Genomic DNA, 22,500 nt, shown 5'->3' with positions numbered 1-22,500 from the left:
CTAATATTCACATTTAGACATGACATGTAACACAAGTAATGCTTTCATTCTATGGCGAGCACCCCAAAATGTTTTTATATTGTGTTTTCAGATCTACATTCTCTTGAAGCACTCTTATAGCAGGATGCACATGTTTTCCACTTCCACAGAACCTTCTCCCAAAGTGTAATCCTTTTTAAATTGCCCACAGCCACCAAATATAGCGGCAAAAGTGTGTCACATTTCTATATTTCTTTCAGATCTTGGGGGGCTTATGGAGATAAAAAGGGAGACACCATAGACTCTAGGTGAGGGACTGACGACATGTAATGGAGTCCGAGCTCGAGCCGCCAAAATATGTGGAGGCATGCATGGATTCCTCTAGATTAGCAATATGGGCTTGTTTCTGTGGTATTAGCCAAGTATCTTAGCAACAGGATCACAGCAGCCTCACACCTCGTGATGTGCAGCCGCATGTAATAACCTGAACATAATCTTTTTTCTCCTGCTTCCTTTTTACCCTCCCTCCCTCCCAACCGTGCTTTCTTTTAATTTCGCCGGCGATATTACCGATACATGTGTTCGGTTTGAGATCTTTGTTTAATAAGATGAATTGATGCAGTGGAGATTTGCTCTGTGTCAGGAGTGGACAGGACACGATGCCTCAGAGGCTTAGAGAAGCTCCATGTCTTTTGTCTTAGATTGACAGGAGTCGTGCTTTCCTTGATTAAGCCCCGCTGCTTAGCGTGTATCTTTGAACTGAGTGAATCAAAAAAATGCAGGCAGAATCCTTAATATCGGCATGTCGTTCAGAGTCAAATAGAATGCAAATTACCTCTACAACTGAAATGTCATCTTAAACATGCCACCCGTCGGCTGTGGCTTCTGGAAGAAGTCATTTAGAGTAATTTGGATGATTCAGACTTCTGCTAATCCTCCTTCATTTTCTTCTCCACCTCGGAGGTTACAGGAAGAGGAGAATGAGGAAGATGTGATCCAGTCTGCTGATGCTAATGCTAATGATTTGCACTTGCTTGGCTGATACCTTACCTTCAAATGACCAAAATTAAGAAACTAAATCTAAACATATTTAAAATACATTAGATGAACTTATTGGTGTTGTTGTCTTCAAAAATATTTTTTAATTGCAGGAGTAGAAATAGTTCATCTTAACAGTACAGAAAATTATATACAGTTGAAGTCAGAATTATTCGCCCCCCTGAGTTATTAGCCCCCCTGTTTATTTTTCCCCCAATTTCTGTTTAACAGAGAGATTTTTTCAACACATTTCTAAACTTATAAAATAGTTTTAGTAACTCATTTCTAATAACTGATTTATTTTATCTTTGCCATGATGCCAGTAAATAATATTTTACTAGATATTTTTCAAGACACTTCCATACAGCTTAAAGGGCCATTTAAAGGCTTAACTAAGTTAACTAGACAAGCTAGGGTAAAACTTTTAGGGTAAAAGTTATTGTATAATCATGGTTTGTTCTGTAGACAATCGAAAAAATATAGCTTAAAGGGGCTAATAATTCTGACTCCAACTGTTTATTTAGATCTAATCCAATATGGTTTTATTATTTAAATTGACTGTATTTTATTTTTAATTTTAAAATGTAATTTGTAATAATACTTGTAATAATATGTATTTTCAGTGGATATATATATATAAATTAAAAAAATTGATGAAAGGAGAAACATATAAGATATACTGACTGTGACCAAGGTTATAATAGTTTGGTTAATAATAAATAAAAAAATAATAATTAGTTTTAGTTTTTATTTAGTTTTGTTTTTAAATTCGGTTAGATTTAATTCGTTTTTAGAGGCAGATTTACCAGTTTTCATTAGTTTTTATTTTATTTTGAAATTGCTTTGTTTTAGTTTAATTTTATTAGTTTCAGTGTTAGTTTTTTTTTTCAAATAAGATTATTTGTTAGGTGCAAGATTCAAAATTAAAAAAAATACGTGGTAATGATGGGAAGTTCAGATCGTAAACCGAACCTTTTGAGACAATCCTCCCATGTTAGGGCTCAACATAACAAAAATATGTAGTCAGCAATCATAATTTCAGACCACACTTATTGTTTTTTTTTTCTTGCTTAATATTTTGAGCCAGATGTACTACAATAGTAGCAATTTTTTTATAAAAGGTCTGTCATGAAACTATAAAAGTGAAGGCTGATAGTTCACACCTAATCCACTCTTGCGTCATTAACTACATGGCGTAGGAGATTGGTTGTCGTCGCTTCAGCAGCCAATGAGCTTGCTTCTCAGCATTTGTTGTTGTTTTGTGCTAGCTTGTGGAACTCGTTTTTTCAGAGACCCTCCTCCACCCCAGCTCCACCTGTGTTTATATCTGCTACATAAAGTTGAAGTCAGAATTATTAGCCCCCCTTTGAATTTTGAAATATTTCACAAATAATAGTAACAGATTCGGGAAATTTTCACAATATGTTTGATAATATTTTTTCTTCTGGAGAATGTCTTATTTGTTTTATTTTGGCTTGAATAATAGCCTTTTTTTTTAAGGTCTAAATTATTACCCCTAAATCATTATATTTTTTTGATAAACCATCATTATACAATAACTTGCCTAATTACCCTAACCTACCTAGTTAAGCCCTTAAATTTCACTTTAAGCTAAATAGAAGTGTCTTGAAAAATATCTAGTAAAATTTTATGTACTGTCATTATGGCAATAATGTAAGAAATGAGTTATTAGAAATTAGTTATTGAAACTGTTATTTTTAGAAATGTGTTAAAAAATATCTTATCTCCGTTAAACAGAAATTGGGGCAAAATAAATCAGGGGAGCTACAAATTTTGACTTCATCTGTGTATATTATGTTTGCAGCAGTATTGTTTTGTATTCTCAGACTGCATATGTGTGAATATACAGACAGTAGCAAGTCTTGGTACTTTCTCTGCCATAACAATCATAGCAGCAGCGTATTGAATTTATGCTACCAAGACCTAAGAAAATGCCGTATACAGTACATCATGACATATTGTTTTAATTGGTTTTCATAAGTATTTTTAGTAGACCATTTCATTTAATTTCTTTCATTTCAGTAATGCAGTTAAAAAGTAATGAGTAAACATATGTAATAACTTTGTGAAAACAGGTGATGGAAAAATGTGGATATTAGTATGTTAGTGCTTGCAAGGTTATAGACCACTTCAAATATGTCAGATTTGTACCAATGTCAATACCAATAAATGTGGATGCCTGTGGCTATTGACACCTATATAATTTATAAAGCACATAACTGATGATCATAGAGCTTGGTGAAGACATACAAACATTTCATAGAAACCTATGACTATTTTATTCCCTCCAAACTGGCCTCTGAAGCAACAAGGAATCATTTTAAAATTTCTATTTGATCTCAACCCTTTGAGTCTTTCAGAACAAACTGATTTAGCTCACCTGTTTTTGTTTTTTCTTCTACTCTTTCTTTCTCTCTTTCATCAGTCTCAGCAGTATATTCTCTCCAACGTCCATCTCTTTTAGCTGTTTAAAGGGCCAACAGACTGACCCAAAGGGCCCATTACAGTGCGCTTGGACCTCCTGATTTACACCCCTTCACACAACCCAGGGGTAATATAGTCCTCAGCGCTTTCACAAGCGCACGTACACACTCTCTAGGACACTTTCACTGCTGCCGCTTTAATTCTTTCGATTTTTCTTATGCATGACCCGTTGCCTCTCGCTCAGGTCTGATTGAGTAGTGTGGTTTGTGCGGCTTCAACACACTGCACTCGTCTTGCCTGAACTGCCTGTCCCTTGGGAAGCCTCCTCATTTTTCCCTGGGTCGTCCTCTGTCCTCTGCCCTAATTTATTATGATCAGACAGTACAATTTTATGACTTGTACTTGACTTCGCCATATTCCCCTGAATGTGTGTGTAGAGTTCGCATGGGAGGATTGTCAAGCTTATTTTTGCAGCATTTTTCAGTGCAGTTTGTAGGTTTCAGCTAATTTTAGAAACTTGACTATTTTAACACACACACACACACACACACGCACGCAGGCACGCACGCACGCACGCACGCACACACACACACGCACACACACACGCACACACACACGCACACACAAGCATCTTTAGTTAAAAGAAAATGTGATTTATGTGATTGGGCATTAAAAAAAGCAGTCTGAGGGACAGAAAAACACAAAATCACCTACTTTGAATGAACTAAAGTTAAGTAAATTAGCTTAATTAGTTATTAGTTTATTAGTTAAATTAATAAAAAGAAGTAAATTAACATTAAATGTAAATTTTTGGGTGAATTATTCCTTCAGGGTATTTTTTATCAATTCTTTAGTAAATTAGCTACAAGCACATGATTAAAAAAATCAAATATATTTTAAGAAATATTTTAGTATACACTACCTGACAAAAGTCTTGTCATCCTTTTAAATTTTAGGAACAACAAATAATAACTTGACTTTTAGTTGATCAATTGGTATCAGAAGTGGCTGAAATAAAAAGCAAAGCTCTCAAGATTATGCTTATTTTACCGAAATAAAATATGATCATGTCTTGATTTTAATTATTTAATTAGAACAGTAATGTCTGACTTTGCTTAGACAAAAGTCTCGTCACTTAGCAAAAATATTGTACAGTATAGAATATAAAGTCGTTGTGCAGTGAAAAAAGAATTAATATTGTGTGTGACTCCCATAAGCTTGGAGGACTGCATCCATACATCTATGCAATGACTCAAAGAACATTAATAAAGTCATCTGAAATGGCAAAGAAAGCGTTCTTGCAGGACTCCCAGAGTTCATCAAGATTATTTGTATTCATCTTCAATGCCTTCTTCTTCATCTTACCCCAGACATGCTTAAGAATGTTCATGCCTGGTGACTGGGCTTGCCAATCCTGTAGCACCTTGACCTTTTTTGCTTTCGGGAGCTTTGATGTGGATGCTGAAATTGAGGACCCCATACTAAATGTAACCCCAAACCATGATATTTTCTTTACTAAACTTGACTGATTTCTGTGAGAATCTTGGGTCCATGTGGGTTCCAATAGGTCTTCTGCAGTATTTGTGATGATTGGGATGCAGCTCAACAGATGATTCATCAGAAAACCTTCTGCAACTTTTCCAAATGATCAATTAGCAGTCAAGTTATTATTTGTTGCTCTTACAACTGGGATCAACGACAACAGTTTTTTTTTCCAAAAATATACATACTTGATACATATATTTTGTACTAATACAATTTTTGTATATTTTTAAAAATATATTTAATTCATATTTATAAGTATTTAAAATATATTTTGCATCTTTGTTATCTAGCTTTTGAAGGACATGATTGTTGTCTAAAATTTCTAAAGCAAGGAACAAAAAATGTTAAAAAAAACCAAAATGTAATAAAACTCATCTGAACGCTGCAACTTTAAAATATTTAGTAAATATAAAATAAATATGTTCAAAGATACTAGTTTTTTTGTTTGTGTGCTTTTATGAAAAAAACAAAAAACAAAAGCTTGAGTAACATCGCAGAAGCAACAATTATGCTTTGTCTCAGACAGGAAAGATGAAACTGCTTCTAAATTGAAATCTTAAAAATAGCTGCTTGGAGCATGCAGAGATGGATCATCAATATTAATTGATGTTCAAAACAAATACCACATGTTCTGCTGTAACTCAAACCCGGCAACGCACTATACACTGGTGATCAGAGTGATTCAGCAGACGTAAATTCTCTGAGCTCTGTGTCATGTAATTTAATCCCCTTAAGTCTTATTTTTGCACTCTTAGACAGCGTTTCATAATCACAGCAGTCAGACACACATGCATCTTTCTCAGAGAAATGTCAGAGGTATAACTTTCAGATCACATGCACTGATTTGGCTGTTTGGTCAATGCACCGTCCAAACGTTTGCAACCACATTGAAAATATGTGATTAAAATGTAATTTAAACCTGTAAATAAATTTAGGGATTTTAAAACTTTTACTGCTAAGAAATATGACATGTCGAAGAAGTATTTGAAGGGATGGTTTTTCCAAAAATGAAAAATCTGTCCAAATAAATTGTTACTGTTTCTAGCTCACCATTCTAATATAAAAAATATTGTTATTAATCATGTGAATCCTAAAAGTTCAAAAAAATAAGTGTGTTATGTATACTTGTAATTTAGTTCTCTGGGTTAGTTTAGTATACAGTATGATGCATTTAATCCTGATTTACTAAGCACTCACATTGACAATAAGATTGAATTGTATTTTTTATAAAGTGTATTTTGTGTACGAACTTACCAGATTCTGAAACAATAATGAGATCGGTCTCGAGATTGCCTGCTGTATATGTTGTGTCACGTGAAGATTTTGTGCAGCACCTGGAATTCATCTAACAAACACAAACAAACAAACAAAGATTTCTGTCTGTGGTCACAATGTAATGCAATGTAGTGCAATGTTTTATTTATTTATTTTTTTACACATTTTATAAAAAGCAGTTTTGTTTTTACTTTTATTTCTTTATATTCAGTCCTTACATTTTTAGTGTGTGAGCACAAAGTGGTGCAGGACCAAATGCATCAATTTGTTTTTTTGCTTGGACCAGATGACCAAAGAGAACTGAACTACATGTGTGAACACACCCTCAGTCAGATTGCATCACAGTTTATTTTTAGCAAAAACAAAATTATTTTTGAGTTTGTTTCAGCTGTTCTGAGCAGCTTACCAAAGCAAACTTTATTAGGGGAGTTTATTTTGGCACCCAAACACCTTTGAGCTACCATTGGTCCATGGTGAATATGCAATAGGACGTTGAGCCACCTTTGAAGTGCAATTAATTCATATCTCATATCAAGAAGTTAGACAGGAGACAACATTTCAAACAACAACACCAAGATAACAATATGAATACATTAGGGGGGTTGAGTAGCAGAGCTTTACAGATGTATCCGCACCTGTGTGATCCCTCACAGATAGATTTCAAAAGCCCCTTTCACACATACAGACCTTTTCGGAAAAATACCGGCAATTTTCCAGAAAGGTGTGTATGTGTGAAATACATATATTTTCTTGAAATACATCTCTTTTTGAAAATACCAGTGAATTCGTTCTGGATATTTTCCAGAAAGAGAAGTTGTAACATTACCTGTAATTTGCCGGAATGCTGCGCTGTGTGAATGCAGAAGGAAGACTGCCGGAAAGAGCGTATGCACGTCTAGAATGTGCTGACGTGAGACGTCTGCTTTAGCCAATTAAAACAGTCAGACGCATTCACGTCCGTGCGGTTTATGAGAATAAAAGCCTTTGAATATTTTCCCAGACACATTTAGTTGCTAGAAATTAGTCAAGTAACGTTTATATGTTTATCTTAATACCAACAGTGTAATTAATTATCGATGAGATGCTTATGATAAGCCGTTGTCTGTTTACCTTTAAGCTTTGCGTGTGCCTGTGAAACAGCCTGTGAGCGCCAGCACACACACATATCATGTACATCTCGACATGCGAAAGTGTTTCTCTATATGTTTCCATCGGAGTTGTTCACAATACTGATCCACCCACAGAGTTTGTGATGTGGTCAAATGTTTACAAATACAAGCGCAGCAGTTTAGAGGTCATTTCTGGTTAACGTTAGTGATGTCAGAATTTACCGGTATTTTGGAGTAGATGTCTGAATGCTCTTTTCCAGAAAAATTCCGTAACGCCCTCGCCTGTGTGAACAGCACTTTTTTTTAATTTACCGGTGAAGTCATTCCGGAAATTTTCCATATATTTACCGGTATCACTGTGTGAAAGGGGCTAATGACTCAGAGGAAGTCGCACACTGGATAAGAAGTGTCACTGCATCACGCCGCATCTTTTAAAGTTCTAAACATTGTTTTCTATGAGTGAATGCACACCGGCAGCAATATTTGGTGTCTGTTGGCGGCAAATAGAAAACAATGTAAAAATGTGGCGGGCCACTGAGGCGCTTCTCATCAGGTCAGATTGGAGGAAACTGTTTAGCACAAATTTTCAAAACTGTTCTTCTCTAACAACCGCTATCGTTGTTTTTTTAAGAGGGTACACACGAGCACCATGACCACTGATCTATATACAATGATCAATGAGTGTGAAACATTTTTAACCTGCCAACTGCCATGCAGGGGGTTTTGAGTGTTTGAAAACAGTATACCATTGCTTAGTTTTTTTCTTTTTTTACCCTTTGTTTGATGTTTACTGGGGCTTTTTGACCGAAACCAACTATTTTGGGGCAGTGTTCACATTTATTCGAATGAAACACATCAGAGAAGTCTCATCAGAGTTTGCTTAAACCAAACCTTGCAAGGCTAAACAAACATAAACCTTATTAAAATGACCTTACTTCTATATCTCAAGTAACCTTGCAAATGCTTCAATCAACTCAACCCTAACAAAAAAGTCTACTAAAACTCTTAAAAATTAGCTCGCATGCAGCAAAAAGTGACTTAAAGCCAACAGAATGAGATCAAATTTGGCTCGGCATATCACCAGAGTCCAGAACCTGTTGAATATAAGTCCTCTAAAGGTCATCACTCTAATAAGGCTTGCATTTCAGGGACATGACCGCACCTCAGACGATTGGGGGGAGACTGACTTCTGCATGCAGCACCATGCCAAAGTAAACAGAGAAAAAAGTGAGGCCTAATTCATCCTCTCTGACCTACTGGCACGAGCCTCGACGTGTTCATGAGTCCCAAAGCTGCTGCCATGAGAGGAAACTCCATGTTTGAGCACACAGCAATGCCTTATTCAAAAATGTCCAAAATCTGAAGTAGACTGCAATGTCAAAGGTTCAGCTTGGTCAACAAACTTCTGTACCTTTATGTAAAATGCAGCGAATTGTCTACCTTTTTCCAATGCACCATAATGCTTTTCATGAATTATGGAAGTAAACATTAATGAGAAAAGAGCTAATTCATCCATTAGACTCATTGGGATTAACAAGTCATTTTCACCAGTCCATGACAAAAAGAATGTTCAGCTGCAATATTACAGACATGGTGAATATTATTGTACTATAGGAAATATGGAGAAACAAAACATAAAAAAACGACCATAGATATGCTTATGATACTAATGTCACAGTAAAATACTAGTAACTATTTTTGTGATACAGTAGATCAAACTAAAGCACAATGTCAAAAGTTCCTTTCTCAGTTTTCAGTGTGTTTGAATTATTTGTAGCGTGACCTTATTACATAAAGTGATTTGCTTCAGTTATTTTGAATGGAAATTTACCAAAACTGATAATATTAAACAGTAGTCACTTCTGGAAAAGGTGAATATGTGTTTGAGATATTTTGTAAATATGAAATGGTGATAGACATCTGCAGGCCTACTAGGGAAGTTTTTCCCTACTGGTACAAATGTGAGAACACTTGAGTAAAATCCCCCTGGCACAAGGCTGGTGTTGATTATAGGTCTGGTTTTCACAGTGGTGGTGGTACCGCTGCTCAAAAGATGAAACCGCACATTATAAATGACCACACTTTCAGCTCTGTTTCATTACTCAGTTTTCCCCCGCTTTTTCTTTTTCTGTTTCTATGTGTGCTTAAAAGCATAGTGGAATCAGCAATAACAGTGTAATACATAAGATACCATTGTAGTTTTTGTTATTAGTTTGAATCAGCTTTGTCTTGGAAATAGCCGTATATTAAGTCTGGTGTCACTATTATTCCTCCTCCAACATAATATTAAGATGTGTTTGGGTTTTGTGCTGATTTACAGTATGTTAGGGTTGTAAAATAGAAGTATTCACATTGTATAAAACTTCATTCATCACCACCATTACAAATTTCATTACAAAATACCTAAGAAGTGTTATGAACGAAACATCTGCCATCATGGACTTCTAGTTTAATTGTCCAGTTGTCATGGGAAATGACCGTTAATATGTCAAATTTGTGTGAGGAAATGTGTCAACGCACTTGGCTAAACATTTTCTGAACAAATGAGCAAAACCCCAAAACTGTTACAATTATACTCTCTTTCCGTCATTACATGTATAGTATTTGCATTTCATCTGTTTTGAAACTTTTTCAACAGGGCTCAATTGTTTAGAAAGAACTCTGTGTTAAGAACGAAAAAGAAAACAGACTACGGTGTGCGATTCGTAAAAAAGGAGTGTGTTAAAACAAAGTTGGATTTAATTCTAGCAATAAAAAACTAAACAAAGAGCTACTATTTAATTTCAAAAATAAATATTTAAGACAGATGTCTCACAGCAAAAAGATTGCTGATTTGAGTTCCGACTGGGCCAGTTGGCATTTCCGTGTGAAGTTTGCATGTTCTCCACCTGTTGGCATGGGTTTCCTCCGGGTGTTCCAGTTTCCTCCACAGTCCAAAGACATGTGGTATTGGTGAATTGGATGAACTAAATTGGCAGTGTGTGTGTTTTACAGTGCTGAGGAAGGGAATCCGCAGCATAAAACATTTGCTGAAATCGTTGGTGGTTCATTCCGCTGTGGCAACCCCTGATAAATAAGGGACTAAGCTTGAGAAAAATTAATAAATGAATATTATAATCAGTATTCTAAATGCAAGATAGTTTGGGTGAAATAGTGTTTTATGAAGTAATTATTCTGTGTAATATATATTTTTGTACACTAAATAAACCAACATTATTTTTATCTAAATTAACCTTATTTTGACCTGCACTCACCTGCCACTTTAAAAAGTACCTGGTTGGACCCCCTTTTGCCTTCAGAACTTAATCCTTTGTGGAATAGATACCTGGAGTGGTCTTCTGCTGCTGTACCTTTTCTGCCTCAAGGTTTGATGTGTTGTGCATTCAAAGATGCTCTTCTACTTTCTGCAGTGATTGTTTGAGTTACTGTTGCCTTTCTCTCAACTGAAACCAGTCTGATCATTCTCTTCTGACCTCAGCAAGGCATTTGTGCCCACAGAACTGCCACTCACTGGATATTGTCACTTTTTTGGATGATTCTCTGTAAACCCTAGAGATGGTTGTGCGTGAAAATCCCAGTAGATTAGCAGTTTCTGAAAAACTGCACCAACAATCATGCCACGTTCAAAGTCAGTTAAATCACCTTTCTTCCCCATTCTGATGCTTAGTTTGAACTGCAGCAAATCTTCTTGACCACATCTACATGTCTAAATGCATTGAGTTGATGCCATGTGATTGGCTGAATAAAGAGCAGTTGGACACGTGTACCAAACATAGTGGCCATATATATAATGAGATTCAATATAATTAATGTCTTATAATTTGTATTTTGGTATTAGCGTTTCATCAAATGGTTGTTCTAAACACCTGATATTTTTTAGTTTATAAACTATTACTGACATTGAAGTGGGTTTCTTTCATAAATTAAATTAAGATAAATGTATGATAGTGATTTTATTTAAAAACAAAACATAGCAAAACTTTGTCTTTGACCCGTTTGAGTGTTTATCTCTTCAGAAGAATCTACATTTTGTTCGAGTTTTTCAAGCGTTACCTTGAGCAAAACAATGTAATAAGGCATTTTGAAAAGCTGTAGACTCCTGTGTGCATATAAAAGGAACTTCATAAAGTCAGACATAAAAAGAAGAATCTCTTTTTGATTCCTATTAAATGACACCATAGCGAATGGCTGTGTCGAGCAGCCCTTGAACACTAGGGTTTTATTGATAGGAGAGAAAGCGCAGGCCTCGATTTATGAGAGGAACTCACATAAACTATTTGTGTGAAAGTTCCCATTTTATCAGGACGCAACGGTACCATTGGGAGCCATTGGCTTTGAGTTGACATGGATGGGGAGGGGAGCCGAATGCTGGTGCGGCTCTTCAGTAACAAGGGGAGGACAGCTGTGATTCTAGATTAAAGATTTTTCATTCCCATTGCGAAGCTGCTCCCAGTGGCACAGTGCGGCGCCTCTGCAGGCTCATTGTCCATCGCAAGCGTCTGTCCTTCAGGGAGACCAGCTGCCGGACAGAGAGTGGAAAAACAGTGAGGGTATTTGTCTTAAGAGGTTCACCTTAAAGGCACAGTTCACTCGACATTGTTCATTTACACACCATCAGATGAGTTTAATACTTTATGGGTTGAAAAAAAAAAAGTTATTTTGAGGAATGTTGAAAATACAGTAGAAAAAAGATACTATGGAAGTTGATGGCTGTTTCTTGTGTTTCTTGTGTTCATCAGAAGAAAGAAGCTCAAATATATGTTTGGAATAAGTGATGGTGTGTAAGTGATGACAGAATATTTATTTTTCTGTGAACTGTCTCTATTTAACTTTTGTGTTCGTGTGATGGGGTGATGCAGTGGCGCAGTAGGTAGTGCTGTTGCCTCACAGCAAGAAGGTCGCTAGTTAGAGCCTCGGCTGGGTTTCCTCCAAGTGCTCTGGTTTCCCTCACATCAAAAGACATGCAGTACAGGTGAATTGGGTAAGCTAAGTTGTCCGTAATGTATGAGTGTGTATGGATGTTTCCCAGAGATGGGCTGCAGCTAGAAGGGCATCCGCTGCGTAAAACAGATGCTGGATAAGTTAATGGTTCATTCCGCTGTGGGGACCCCAGATTAATAAAGGGACTAAGCCGAAAAGAAAATGAATGAAAGAATATTAGTCAGATAAATTCGATGATTAAAAATACATTTGCATACTTAAAAAGTTACATAAGAAGTGTTTGTCTTGTTTGGAATGTCAAAAACTGAATAGAATTTTGTCATCTTTTATATGTAGTATTGTAAGATGTCAGCACCTGGGTGAAAAACTGCAAACATTAATTAAAGTATTGATCTCTTTTACATCTTACTGCGGTTGAACACACAGACACACACTCACACAATCGATATAATTTAAATAAAACAATTATTGGTTATTTTTTTTAATTATCTTCTTTAATTTTGAGGACTTTTTGTTTATTTTATTACTTTGTTTTGCTTAAGTTATTTTTACTGAAAAAATATATTCAATGTGAATAAATCACGGTGGCATGATGTGTGTTTGTGTGTGAATGCGGGAGTTTATGGGAGTTTCCCAGTACTGGTTTGCGGCTGGAAGGGCATCAGCTGTGTAAAACATACAGTATGTCGAAATAGTTGGCTGTTCATTCCGCTGTGGCGACCTCTGATATTTAAGAAACTAAGCTGAATGAAAGTGAATGAATAAATAAAAAAAATGTTTTGTTAATATGGCACCCTCATAATTGTTTTAAATAATCATGGTAACAATCCTGAGCAAAATAATTGTGAATAAGATCGTTTTCCATATCTAATCATGCAGCCCTAGATTGTGTATCAGTATATTGGATCTGTGTATTCAGTCTTAATCGATATTTGGTGAGTGCTTGACCGAGTCTCAAAACACATTTGCAGCCAATTTGCAGTGAAAGGCGGGTCTATATACAACTATAGCAGAGATAGCAAAAAGTATACCAGAATTATTGTTGAATTATTTCAAACATCACCAGTGTTTGGCAAAATCCTCCTTTAATATGAGCAGCAACTTATTTGACCCTTTTCTAAATATCAACATGTAATATTTGCAACCAATTTTGCAGAAGACAAAAAAAAAAAAAGGAACAGTTTAATTAGATTTCTGCGCACAATAGTCAACTTTTTATATAAAATCATATAAAATTCAATAATAAAAAAAAAACTGTGATCAGTGAAAGTGCTGATAGCACTTTGGAAAACTAACCACAATATTTTTTTTTTGTTTTGTTTATACAAGAAATAATTTTATTTTAATGTTACACTGTAAAATGTCATAAGTTGACATCACTAAGAAAAATTGAGGACACCGATTGGCTTAATATTTCTAAGTAAAGTAGTGTATTAATTTTAAGTGAGCAAGACTCAAAATAATTAGATACTGTTTGCCTTTAAACTATTAAGTGAGCTGTACTAAAACATTTAAGTAAAGACAAAAGCCTATACCTTACTTACTTTTAGGGCTGTTTGTGCTGATGAAGTTGATACTTAGCCACACCATGTTGGTGTTTCGTAACATATACGTTTTTTTAGGTAGGTCTTTCTTTAGAACATACAGTACGAACAATTTAGCTTACCCAATTCACACATAGCACATGTCTTTGGACTGTGGGGAAAACCGGAGCACCCGGAGGAAATCCACGCCAACAAGGGGAGAACATGCAAACTCCACACAGAAATGCCAACTGACCCAGCCAGGGCTCAAACCAGTGACCTTCTTGCTGTGAGGTGACAGCGCTATCTACTGAGCCACCTTGCTGCCCTAAAAACCAATACCTACACTTCTAAAACTTTTTTGTTATCTTAATATTGTACAGTTTATCAAACAGGCATCCATCAATCAGGCATCACGTCAGTCACCTTAAACAGTCTATACACGTCTTTAAACATACAATTATTACCTTCTCAGCATGAAAAACAATGCAATGTACATGCAGCATGAACAACTGGCCTTGTAAAACATTTAGCATCCATGTACTGGAAAGAATTTTAAAATATAATTATTATTATATTTATTATTATAATGCAAATATTTTATATCATTTATTATATAATTATATAAATATTACTGAATTAATATATTCATATATTATAATATATTCATTCATTCATTTTCTTGTCTGCTTAGTCCCTTTATTAATCAGGGGTCGCCACAGCGGAATGAACCGCCAACTAATCAAGCTAATTTTTATGCAGCGGATGCCCTTCCAGCTGTTGGAAAACAGTCTCTGGGAAACATCCACACACACATTCACACACACACACACACACACACATTCATACACTACGGACAATTTAGCCTTCCCAATTCACCTGTAGCGCATGTATTTAGAGTTTGGTTGAAACCGGAGCACCTGGAGGAAATCCACGGGAACGACAGGAGACCATGCAACCTCCACACAGAAACGCCAACTGAGCCGAGGCTCGAACCAGCGACCTTCTTGCTGTGAGGCGACAGCACTACCTACTGCACCACTGCTTCACCTAATATATTAATATACTTATAAATTTTGAACATCAAAGAATTGAAAAAGCTCTCAGATTTGTTATGCCTATGTCTGATAATTATGCTTAAGTTTTAATTCTTCCTCTTGTTTCCTCAGTTTCCTCATCTCCCACCCATTCTTTATCATTAACATGCTTTTGACACGACCACTCAAAAATAATTACATATTATTGACTGCAAGATGACTTGAATCTATTTAGTTTAACAACTTATTGTGCTAAAAATTCGTATCGTTCGCATTGTTCAAATTTTTGTTTAAATATTGTAGTGGGAACAAACGTGTTCATAAAAAGTTAACTGCACTAAATTGTATTAGTGAGAACAGCTATTGCTTTGGTCACACTTTATCTTGATGGTGCGTTTGTTGAATTTAAGTTACATTGCATCTACTGTACATGCCAACTAATTCTCATCAGATTATAAGTAGACTGCTAGGTAGGGGTTAGTGTAAGTTGATATGTACTTGCAAAGCTTCTTATAGTCAGTTTAATGTCTGTTGAAGGAGCAGAATCAACAAATACATTCTACTAATACTCAAATGGACCATCAAAATAAGGTGTTACCATTGCTTTGTACAGTGTCGTAAAGGTACCGTGTTAAATGTTAAAGGTTCCGTACAATAATAAATAAAAAATAGATGTCAGTTTCGTAAGTTTTAAAGATATCTATTAGTTAGTGTGCTCCAAAACAGTAACGATGTAAGCATCCAAAGCTTGTAGTTTGTCACTAAATCGTTTAACGCTTTTTTTTTAATGTCACCTTATACTTCGGTTCGCATCAAATCTCGACCAATCAAATGCTCTCTAGTATCTCACATGTCCAGCCCTCTTCAAGACACTTCTCATTTGCTTTTCATTTGATGCACTTGATCCTAATCACTCTTACTGGCAGTGCTATGACAAAAACAAAATTCTATTGGCTGTTTTTTTTTAAAGGGGAGAAATTACTCTGTCCCGCCCTCTCTTCATTTTTCTGTTGAGATTACGCCAAACATTGATTAAAAAATGCACATTTCAGTCGGCGCAATAACCTAGTGGTTAGCACGCCGACATATGGTGCAATAGCATGTCAGGGTGTTGCGGGTTCGAATCACGGGTTGAGGGCATTTCCCTACCCTACCCCCTCTCTCTCTCTCCCACTTCGCTTCCTGTCTCATTAACCCCCCCCCCCCCCCCCCCCCCCAAAAAAAAGCACATTTCAAAGCATTTCACAGGACCTTTACCATCATTGACATATACAGTTTAATCTAGATAACTTTATATAAGGTAAGATTTTATTAGAAAAAAAAAGCTTAATAACTAAATATATTTATACAAATGTTGTTAGTCTTTATTAGGCTAAAGCTTTGTTAACTGAAGATTAAAACTAGAATAAAATAACCCATATGACTAAACTTTTTGACCCAACTTGCTTTTAAAATGAACACTGGAACACTTTTAGGCAAACTTAGCATTAACACAGACTGATTGATTTTGATTTATACCAAATAGCAGGTGAAATAAGGTGTAAGTGCTATAGGTGATGTGTCAACTGCAGTGATTTAGAAGGAAAACACACACACACACGCACACACACACACACACACACACACACAAAGTTGAAAGCTGCTCTTTAATTAATCTGCCAATTTCAAGAGATGACATATTTGTCTCCTGCTTGACCTTTAATTTTACAATAATATGTGACATATTATCACTATTTTAATTACCTTTTGATCTATACAGCAAACAGTGAAGCGTTTAATCAATAGGGGCTGTCAGGAGTAATTCAGCAATGAATGAATGGATCTGAAGGTGTTGTTGTCGTCAGTGTCATGGATATGAATCTTTATTATATCAGGCTGTTCTGTATGCACAGGATGGAGTGTGTGTGTGTGTGTGTGTGTTATAGTGAGCAGGAGGGGTTTGTCCAGTGTTTGTGTGTGTCTGGATGGAGGTCCAGCAGGATATTGATGGTTACAGGCCTGCGGGGTGACTGTGCTCCTGGAGGATTCCCACAACTCACTCACCTGTTGCTGTTTTACATGAATTTCATGGGAAAATTCTTCTTGATTAAAGAAGGGGGAAAAGTAATCATTCACTAGCCCTTTTTACCATTGCTCTAAAAAAGAAGTTTGTTACAACTCAACGATTGGTTTATATTTTCAATTATTTTTTGACCATGTTGTCCATTCAATCATTCATTCATTTATTTAATTTCTTTTGGGCTTAGTCCCTTTATTAATTTTGGGTCACCACAGTGGAACGAACCGGCAACTTTTTTAGTTTATTTTTTTCCACAGCCGTTACCCTTCCAGCTGCAACCTATCTCTGGGAAACACCCATAACACCCATTCACACACATGCAGTACGGACAATTTAGCTTACACAATTGACTTATAGTGCATGTCTTTGGAAAGTTAACTGACCAAGCCGATGCTCGAACCGGCAACCTTTTTGCTTTAAGGCAACAGCGCTACCCAATGCGCCACCAAGTCGCCATATTAGAATCAGCTTCCAGAAATGATCAGATGTGCACCAACATTAGGCATGTTCAAATCATGACTGAAAACATATCTGTTTAGCTGTGCCTTTACTGTATGAGCACTGTGCTACGTCCGACAGATTGCATTATTATGTTTTTCGTTTTCTTTTTCATTCTTTTATAACCTATTTTAACACATTTTAAATTGTTTTTATCTGTTTTTAATCATTTTTATTGTCTGCATTTTATGTCCTAAACTTGTCTTTTTTATTTCTGTTTATGTAAAGCACTTTGAATTGCCACTGTGTATGAAATGTGCTATATAAATAAACTTGCCTTGCCTTGCCTATTAAGTTGTTGTTTGTCTATATTTTAACAACCTAGCATTTTGTTTTAGAGAGGACATAAAAAATTGTAAAAAATGAGACTAAATTATTTAATGTTTACAACAGCATCCCACTATAATATTTATTTAGTTTTATTTAATTTTAGTTTAGTTTTATTCGTTTATTTTATTGTAAACACATACAGTACTTCTTTAATTTTCCCTTAAGACACTTTAACCATAACATGGTTAAGATTACTCATAAAATTAAATAAATAGGCAACAACTATATTACTGTAATTGTATTTTACCTTTATGTTATTTTGTTTTTACATGAATATTGTTTCATTACATTATCCTATCTGGTTCAAAGTATTTTAACTCAATTTATGCTTTTGAATATAATTTTGTTGAAAACTACATTTTATTTATTTTTTTAAAATATATTTTATTTAACTTTTATTTTTATTTTGGTTTTATTATTTTTTATTGTAAACCACATACAGTACATATTTAATTTTCCTATAAACATTTTAACCATAAAATATTTAATATTTTTTCTTTACTCCACATGACTTGTAAAAAAAGGCAACAACTTGTAATGTTATTGTAATTAATTTTATTTTAAATGTATGTAATTTGTATTTCGTATTATGCAATCCAATGTGGTTTAAGGTATAGTTCAACTCGATTCATGCTTTTAAATGTAATTTTGTTAGTTTAGTTTAGTTTAGTTTAGTTTAGTTTAGTTTAGTTTAGTTTTAGTTTTAGTTTTAGTTTGGTTTGGTTTCCATTTAATTTCAGTTTCCATTTGGTTTGGTTCAATTTCGATTGGTTTGGTTTAATTTAGTTTGGTTTGGTTTTTAAATGTGTGTTATTTGTATCTCACATTATAACTGTTTTGTTGCATCATCTAATCCAATGTGGTTCGAGGTAGTTCAACTCAATTCATGCTTTTAAATATAATTTTGTTAAGAACTAGTTTAGTTTAGTTTTGTCTTGCTTCGGGCTTCTGTTCCATTTCATTTGATTTGGTTTGGTTTCATTTCGTTTGGCTTGTTTGGTTTGGTTTCTTCTTGTTTTTTCTTATTTTTATTTTAGTTTTTTTGTTTAGATTTGGTTTGGTTTAGTTTAGTTTAGTTTAATTTAGTTTTAAGTTCGGTTTGGTTTAGTTTAGTTTAGTTTTATCCATTTATTTTACTGAAAACCATATACAGTATACATTTAATTTCGCATGAAACGCTTTCCAAAAAATAAAATTGTTAATATTTTTTTCTTTACCCCACATAAAAATAAATAAATGGGCAACAACTATAGTATTGTAATTCATTTTATTTTACGTTTATGTTATTTGTATTTTACATTATATGTTTCGTTACATTATCTAATCCGATTCAAGGTAGTTCAACTCAATCCATGCTTTTAAAGGTTTGGTTGATAACTACATTTTATTTTATTTTATTTTATTTTATTTTATTTTATTTTATTTTATTTTATTTTATTTTATTTTATTTTATGACCATTGTTTTTTGTTTTGTTTTGTGTCAATTAACAAATCTAACATTTTGGGGGTTTTCTCTCTTCACAGAATTCCTGATAAAGCTGACTGCTGGTCAACAACAGCTTCCCTCAGATCAAGGTCAGTGTGTGGTGGTCCTGCAGTGTTCAGGGGGCTGGAGATGTGGATTGGTGGTCTGCTGTGTGACTGTATGTTTGCGTGGGCGCAGCCAGACGTTTACTCTAATATCTGGCTACAGATGTGTTGCTGAAGGGGGGAAGCAAGGCATGAGAAGGCGAGTTTCAAGTTTTCCCAGAGCTTTGTTGGAGGCAACAACAGAAAGAAGCTCAGTCTAGACATGCAATTGTACACAAGAAAAAAGGAGCAAGAAATTACTGGATTATACATGCAGGAAAGAGTAAGCTCTGCGCTACTTTGTTGGGCTTAGCGTGTATGTCAATGTCAATGGCGCTTGAAAGATCCCCCTGAAGTGAGGCTGATAGTTAAAGATGTACGTCATACTGTTGACCGTAAATACATACATTCCTCCGAGAGGTAGATTGACAAGGTGTGGCATCGGCTGCTTCCTGAGTAAATAAGCAACAGGGGAAAAAAAAGAGATTCAGCGTGTGAGCGGAGCTCTGTTTGAGAAGGCCACCTTAGAGATCAAGTTCAGGAAGAGACGCTTTCTAGACCCTTCATATTCTTCTAGTCTTATATTCTGTTCTCTCTTACACTTGTTCTGCTTTTTGTATTTGACCAACTGGGATTAGTCATCATATTGCTCATACTGTATATATTTGCTTTTTTTGCTGATTATAGTTGCTTGTGTTTAATGAGTTGTTGATAAAGTTCCTTTTTATCAGTGTTTAACAACTTGTAATGTTATTGTAATTAATTTTATTTTAAATGTATGTAATTTGTATTTCACATTATCACTGTTTTGTTGTATTATTGTAATTAATTTACTAACACTTATGATATTTTCTACTCTACCTGAAAAAAAAAAAACTCACTCTGGTTCTCCCACACTGACATTTTTCTTCTTCTTCTTCTTCTTCTTCTTCTTCTTCTTCTTCTTCATCTTCTTCTTCTTCTTCTTCTTCTTCTTCTTCTTCTTCTTCTTCTCCTTCTTCTTCTTCTTTTTCTTCTTCTTCTTCTTCTTCTCCTTCTTCTTCTTCTTCTTCTTCTTTTTATTATTGTTATAATTGTTATTATTATTTTTGGCATTCTTATTTTGGTCCCACTTTATTTTAGGTGTTCTTCACTTCTAGTTACTTGTAAACACACTCATTGTGTTCATAAACAATAAGTGGGATATGGTACATATAGTAAGCGGTTTTAAGGATGGGTTTAGGCAAGGGATAGGTCAACAGTCTAGTTATACATTTTATTACAGATTTTTAATTACAGATGTACTTACATGCAGATAATTTTTTAAATATTAGTTTATTGTAAAATAACAAGTGCATTGTACCAAATGATTCATTAAAATGTAAGTTTATTGTAATTAAGGCCTCTTAATATAAAGTGATATGCTTTTTTTAAAATGAAATAACTTTATAATTGCTGTTATTTTCTAATCTACATTCTTATTTGTCTTTTTCTTATTTTTATAAATATTTGCTTTGGTCCATCTTCACTATAACTTTTGAATCTGTTCCCTTTTGCTTTCAGCAAGAGACCTTATATCAGGCTTTTTGTTTGCTTTTTAAAAAGGCTTAATTTATTTTTTCAAGCTTAATTTATGCCTAATTGGTTTGGTGAGACTTTTTTCTGTAAATTGTATTTGTGATTATGCAGTAAGTATATTCAGAGATGATCTTGTTCACAGCTGATTTATGACACTTGGAAAGTAAAAACGTAACAAATGTGAGTCCAGGATTTTTAAGTCCATGATTTCCGACGGTTGACCTGCCAGCCTAAGTCGGAGCCTGGCTGTTTAATACCTTAAAAACATACATACACATTTCAAACTCAATTCTGAAACATATTAGCAACCAATTTAGGGAGCACAGGATAGGAGTAAGGTGTTCAAACTTGCGAGTGCCAGTAAGAAGCCTAGCGGCTGCATTTTGGACCACTTGAGACGATTTATATAGGATTGGCCAATACCCACATAAATTGAGTTGCAAGTATCCAAGCGTAATAATACAAAGGCATGGATTAATCTCTTTAACGTCGCATGGGTGTGTTGAAATTCAAAATGATCTTTCTTTCTCTTTCTGTGTGGTTAAGTGACACTCACTAGGTGTCATCTGGTTATTTCCCTATTCTTTTCCTCTTGTTGCTTTGATTACTTCTATGGCTTTTATTTGTACAGTAATTCACTTTAGATAAAGGTGTCTGCTAAATGATTAAACATAAGTGTAAACAACCTGCTAAAATCCCTAGTTTCAGTCTATCAAAATTAGATTTTGAATATTCATATTGCGATTTGTTGCTGCGGCTCTGAATGTTACGGAGTGAAACTTGTAACGTGAATTGTTTTATTTACCGTGAGAGGATGCAGCGAGAGAGAATTTGACCTTTAAGACCAAGCTGCTTTCTCGATTGATTAAAATGTCAGCTTAATTACAGCTGGAGCTAAACTGATGCCTCTGGTTTCTGATGTTTCTATTGCCCAAAGTAAAGCAACATGAAGCCCGAGGGCAAGCAGAAACAGGCCTGTCTGTCTGCGTGCTGTTTACCTGCTGCAAACACACACTTCATGTGGTCAGTCAGCTTCTGCCTATTTCGCATTATAGGGCTGTTTTCTTCGCAGTAAATTTTGTGTTTAGCGACCCATTCACAATAAAAGTCGCAAGGTTTATTTTATGTTGTAAAACTGCTGTGGTGTGCTTTTTACTGTTGTATTCAGTAGGAACTTCAGAATGTGTGATTTATAAATGTTTACTGCACTATAGAGAACTGAATGTTCATGAGGACACAATAAAGATGGAAAAAGGCTCAAAACATTCAAAACAGATGGAAAATGATTGGCATTTGATGTATGATGGCAACCTTATTAACAATTTAAATAAATCATGCAATTCAATTGGAAAAAAGGTCATGTAAATTTAGTTTATTACACTGAAAATAATGATTCATTTTATTTACAATTTTTTTTTTAAGGTAAGAGGTTGCAAACAATGTATATGGGTTAAATTTAAACAGACAAATTAATGTAAAAATTACTCAATTTAATTTGTTTAAATTCAGCCCATATAAATTGTTTGCTATCACTTACCTAAATTTTCTTTAGTAAATCCAATGAATCATTATTTTCAGTGGTCAATAAATTAATA

General features: G+C 34.8%; 1 protein-coding gene across 2 annotated transcripts in view; it reads left to right on the top strand.

Annotated features, from left to right (window-relative positions):
• LOC147840861 (uncharacterized) overlaps positions 1 to 22,173 on the top strand; it is a 40,459-nt gene extending 18,286 nt beyond the window's left edge. The window contains exons 10-11 of one of the 2 annotated variants that reach the window (XR_015507767.1): positions 19,304 to 19,354; positions 19,473 to 22,173. The gene's annotated coding sequence lies outside the window, so the exon portion shown is untranslated. Of the gene's footprint in view, positions 1 to 19,303 lie in introns of both variants that reach the window. The other variant, XR_015507766.1, reaches the window with a different exon arrangement.
• Positions 22,174 to 22,500: the final 327 nt, after the last annotated feature.

Source organism: Danio rerio, chromosome 14, assembly GCF_052040795.2.
Source record: "Danio rerio strain M-AB ecotype USA chromosome 14, GRCz13ab, whole genome shotgun sequence".
NCBI lineage: Eukaryota > Metazoa > Chordata > Actinopteri > Cypriniformes > Danionidae > Danio > Danio rerio.
The sequence above is the reverse complement of the archived record's forward strand: the minus strand, read 5'-3'. Positions and strand labels throughout refer to the sequence as shown.